Below are 6,000 nucleotides of genomic sequence, written 5' to 3'. Positions count from 1 at the left end.
GGCAAGATCTCATTCCTTTTGATGGCTGCATAATATTCCATTGTGTATATATACCACTTCTTCTTTATCCATTCATCTGTCGATGGACATCTTGGCACTTTCCACAGTTTGGCTATTGTGGACATTGCTGCTATAAACATTGGGGTGCACGTACCCCTTCGGGTCCCTACATTTATATGTTTGGGGTAAATACCCAGTAGTGCAATTGCTGGATCGAATGGTAGCTCTAATTTCAACTGTTTGAGGAACCTCCATACTGTTTTCCAGAGGGGTTGCACCAGCTTGCATTCCCACCAACAGTGTAGGAGGGTTCCCCTTTCTCCACATCCCCGCCAACATCTGTCGTTCCCTGACTTGTTAATTTTAGCCAGTTTTTAAAGAGAAAGGATAGAAGGTAGGGGGTGGGGTGGAGAGAGAAGATAAGAAAGCTTTGACACCTGGATGGTAAACCCTGGAAGAGTTAATGTTTGTTTCTTTTCTCCCTTCCCCTCCTCAAGGAGAGCAGTTTACATTCTGCATCAGAATTCTCAAAGCACTCTTAAGTCCACATTCAATTATTTTAACTTACAAAAAAGAAACTGGAGAAAAAAGTAGTAAAATGGCCCAAGGTGACACATCTATTATGAAAAAAGAAAGCAGGATGAGAACCCAGGTGTTTAGAAGTCTCACCTTAAGTGAACCTCTCCTAGGTCGTGAACCCTGTATGCGGATGCAGAAAATATCCTTATTCTCGTTTAAGATCTTCTATTGAAATTTCATTCTTGTGCATTTGATGCCTCTGCTTTTGCATTGTATATAACTTGTGTTCTTTCCCAAACAAAAACAGAGTAATCTAGATATTTCAGGTTTGTCTATTTCATTTACTTGACTTTGAGAGTAATCAGGCATTTCTACAGGAGAATGAACCATTATCTGTCTAGTTATTTCTTTTTCTATGATTTCAGCACATTTGTAGTTGGGAGGCTTTACTGAAGCCATTATGGACAGATTATGAATATAACTGCAAAAAAGAAATTATTGTACTTTTGTCCTATACATCTCAGAACAACTGATAAAGGAAATCTTTGCCTAATGGGCTTAACTGTACCAGTGTGTGTTGTCATCAATTTATGGGGATTCTTTCAGTGCTGTAGTTTGTGATAGTTTAGACCTTTATAGCTTCATTGTTAGCCACTTAAGCAAGAATCAATAGCTTTCTCTTGGTAGTTAGAAGGAAAATTGTACTTAACTAAAACCACACTTTTTAAGTAGAAAAGGTATTTCATCTCTATAAATCATTTTAGTAAACAGGATTTTATGTGTCATCTGAGCAATCAAGAAATCCCCCAAATGAATGACAATGTGACTTGAGGGTCTTTTGATTGAATCACACTATTTTCTGGTATTCTGACAAGTTTCTGGAATGTTTTGGTAAGCTTCTGCTTCCGTTTCAGACAGAGATTTGAGTATTATCAGTTTGACAGGTTGTGGTTTGCTTCCCAAAGAGACCGCTTTACATGCAGCTAATGTGGTTCTAGACAGCAGTTAGCGATGTCCTCAGCAGCACCCATGTGTGCCCTCCATCTGTTCCCCAAGTTTGTGTTTTTAAAGTCAGGCTAAGTCTCAAGAACGAGAAAATAGGGCTATGGTGATGGTGTGGAGGTTATAGCATAGCCCTTTCCCACAATTACACATGAAAACACATGTTAGGCATTCTTTAATCACTTCACAACACATCTATTAGAAAAAACTAGAATTAGAAAAAAAAGCGGGGGGATAAACCCTGAAGGAGAGCAGGAAAAATTTATAATCCCTTACCCCCTTAGCTTTTATTGAAGATGTCTTAAAGACAGAATATTTTAAGACCATTTACAGACTTTTAAGTCTTCAGCTCAGTGATTCTTCAATGTTCAAACACAAAAGCATTGTATAGGGTTGTGTGCCCATTCCCATCTTGATTCTGATGCTGCTTGGCTAATCTGGTTGTATTTGCTCACTTGCTCCCCTTCACCAATTTAAGCATGAGGAAATGGAGAAGCAGGGATTTTAAGAAACTGGGATTAGGCTATACAGCTAGTTTTTACAATAGTTAAATCACTTTCTGAATTGAACTCAATATTCATTTTATGTGTGCATGTGTGGTGCTTATCTGAACTTCTATTTTTTATTTTTCCTATTAGAGTAGATAGCAAATTCTTCTGGATTATTTTCTTAAGGTTGTAGTATTCCAAAACTGATCTCTGCCCTTTGCCTTATGTTCAAACATTTTGAACATTTAATGATACATTCGAACAGGAGCATTAAAAAAAAAAAAGGAATATAGTAATGACCTTGCACAAACCAACAATGAATAGATTTATGCATTTGAGGTGGTAGTTTCAACATTCTGAGGGCCCTGAGAAGGCTGAAATTTTTTTGGAATCCTGGAAGGAGAGCTGTAATTCGAGTAGGAATATGGACCTGTGTTTGTGTCTCCTGACTCCTGGATCAGTGCTTTCTGCACACCATTCTGTTTCTTCTTAGTGATCATGTCATCCTTGAGGTTTCCAGCATGATCCTTACCACAGGATAATTTCAGAGCCTAACAGCTTGCTGAAAGCATGATGCTTTCCTTTCTGCATCATTTGTTTCTACCAGGAAAGCCTGGGATCTGTAGGAGTCAAATTAGGCAGCATCATGGTCTCATCATTTAACCGAGTTTGACTTTTCCACCTGACTCATCTGGCATTTTTCACAATTTATTTATTTTCTTTTACTTTTTTAAATGAAGTATTGTTAACGTACAATGTTATGTTAGTTTTAGGCATACAACATAGTAATTTGACGATTCTATGTGTTATGCAGTGCTCATTACAGTAAGTGTAGTTACTATTTGTCACCATACAAGGTGTTACAATATTGACAGTATTTCCTATGCAGTGCTTTTCATCTCTGTGACTTATTTATAACTGGAAGTTTATACCTCTTGGTCCCCTTCTATTTTTCCCCTCCCTCCACCTCCTCCCCTCTATCAACCATCAGTTTGTCGTCTATATTTATAAGTTCATTTCTGTTGATTTGTTTTGTATTTTTAGATTTTATATGTAAGTAAAATCATAGGATAGTTGTCTTTCTGTCTGACTTGTTTCACTTGGCATAATACCCTGTAGGTCATCCATGTTGTTGCAAATGGCAAGATTTCTTTTTCTTTTTTTTTAATGGCTGAGTAACTTTGCTTGTGTGTGTATATACATATATATATGTGTATATATATGTGTATATATATGTATATACATATATATGTGTATATATATGTGTGTATATATGTATATACATATATATGTATATACATATATACATATATATATGTGTATATATATGTATATACACACACACAAACTACATCTTTTTTATCCATCATCTATCAATGGACACTTGGGTTCCTTCCATATCTTGGCTATTGTAAATAATGCTGCAGTAAGCATAGGGGTGCATATATCTTTTCAAATTAGTGTTGTTGTTGTGTTTTGGTGAATACCTAGCAGTAGAATTACTGGACTGTATGGTATTTCAATTTTTAATTTTTTGAGGAGCCTCCATATTGTTTTCCAATTGGTGGTTGCACCATTTTATATTCTCAACAGATCACAAGGGTTCTCTTCTCCATATCTTTGCCAACACTTGTTATTTCTTGTCTTTATGATACCAGCCATCCTCATGAGGTGATATCTCATTATGGTATTAACTTGCATTTTCCTAGTGATTATTGATGTTGAGCATCTTTTCATGTATCTGGTCATCTGTATGGCTTTAGGAAAAAATGTCTAGGCTCTCTGCCAGTTGAATTTTTTTGGGGGGGGGTGTTGAGTTGTAAGAGTTTTTCATGTAGTTTGGATATTAACCCCTTACTGGATATGTCATTTTTTTTTTAAAGATTTTATTTATTTGACAGAGAGAGCACAAGCAGAGGGAGAGAGAGGGAGAAGCAGGTTCCCTGCTGAGCAGGGAGCCCGATGCAGGACTCGATCCCAGGATCCTGGGATCATGACCTGAGCCGAAGGCAGCCGCTTAACCGGCTGAGCCACCCAGGCGTCCCTGGATATGTCATTTGTAAATATCTTTTTCACTCAGTAGGTTGCCTTGTCATTTTGTTGATGGTTTCTTTTACTGTGTAAAAGCTTTTTAATTTGATGTAGTCCCAATAGTTTATTTTTGCCTGTTTTCCTTGCCCAAGGAGACCTATCCAGGAAGATGTTGTTAAGGCTGATGTTCAAGAGATTATTGCCTGTGTTGTCTTTTAGGAGTTTTATGGTTTCAGATCTTACATTTAAGCCTTTAATCCATTTTGAACTTACTTTTGTGTCTGGCATAAGAAAGTAGTCCAGTTTCATTCTTTTGCATGTAACTGTCCAGTTTTCCCAACACCAGTCATTGAAGAGACAGTCTTTTCTTCATTGTATATTCTTGCCTTCTTTGTCATAGATTGACCATATAAGCATGAATTTATTTCTAGGCTCTGTTCTGATCCATTGATCCATGTGTCTTGTTTTTGTACTGTTTTGATTCCTACAGCTTTGTAGTGTATCTTAACCTCCAGCTTTGTTCTTAAGATTGCTTTGGATGTTTGAGGGTCTTCTGTGTTTCCATATAAATTTTAGGATTATTCTAGTTCTGTGAAAAAGCCTATTGGTATTTTGATAGGGATTGCATTGAATCTGTGGGATTGCTTTTGGTAGTATGGACATTTTAACGATACTCTTCCAATCTATGACCATAGTCTATTTTTCCATTTGTGTCATTTTCAATTTCTTTTTATCAGTGTCTTATAGTTTTGAGAGTACAGGTCTTTTACTTCCTTGGTTAAGTGTATTCCTAGATATTTTTGATGCAATCGCAAATGAGATTGTGTCCCAAATTTCTTTTTCTACTACTTTATTATGTCAAAATGCGACAGATTTCTGTGTATTTTGTAACCTGTGATTTTGCTAAACTCATTCTAATAGTTTTTGGTGGAGTCTTTAGGGTTTTCTTTATAAAGTACCATGTTATCTATAAATAGTTTTACTTCTTTCTTACCAATTTTTGCCTTCTATTTCTTGTCCAACTGCTGCAGCTAAAACTTCCAGTATTATGTTGAATAGAAATGGCAAGAGTGGACATCCTTATCTTGTTTTTGATTTTGGAGGGAAAGCTTTTAGTTTTTCCCCACTGAGAATTATGTTAGCTGTCATATATGGCCTTAATCACACTGAGATCTCTTCCCTTTCAAGGCACTTTGTTGAGAGACACAATGATTATTATTTTTTTTATGAGATGTTTCCCTATTTGTCTTATTTTCTGTGCTTAAAATATACCAACACTTCCTTAGATCCATCCACTGGAGGCAGCCTAGGAAAACCACATAATCTCCATGCTGCTTTCTAGATTAAGTAAAAAAATAAAACATATAGATCTTTCTCATAAATTTTTGTGCATCTGCATCAAAGGACAACGGCATGTTGGTAATGAGTTTTATGTCACTTTTCAGCTTCTGAAAATACATGCTGTGAGTAATATCCAGTTCAGAGTCCTATATCTTTATCTACTTTTCCTCTAGCATCTTAATGTCTTAATTTTTTTCACCAGTTTTTTTTTTAAAGATTTATTTCAGAGAGACAGAGAGAGAGAACGTGTGTGTGTTTGTGCGCGAGCGCAAGCAATGAGGAAGGGCAGAGGGAGAAGACGACAAGCAGACTCCCCGCTGAGCAAGGAGCCTAATGAGGTGCTTAATGCCAGGACCCTGAGATCATGACCTCAGCTGAAGTCAAGAGTCGGAAGCTTAACCGACTGAGCCACCCACGTGCCCCTTCTCCAGTGTTTTTGTTCAAGGATATAGAGAACTTGTTTTCCTAATTTAGTTGGTCTAAATATCCTTTTCCTTACATGGTTTAGGAAATTTCAGTTTCTCAGATGACATTTTTGATGTATATAACTCTTTTTTAGATGCAGCAAGACGGTTAAACAGTTAAATAACCTTCTGTTTGATTTTTGAAGGTGAAACCA

The sequence above is a fragment of the Callorhinus ursinus genome, unplaced genomic scaffold (assembly GCF_003265705.2).
Source record: "Callorhinus ursinus isolate GAN/ISIS: 27379988/994484 unplaced genomic scaffold, GSC_fseal_2.0 scaffold5, whole genome shotgun sequence".
NCBI lineage: Eukaryota > Metazoa > Chordata > Mammalia > Carnivora > Otariidae > Callorhinus > Callorhinus ursinus.
The sequence above is the reverse complement of the archived record's forward strand: the minus strand, read 5'-3'. Positions refer to the sequence as shown.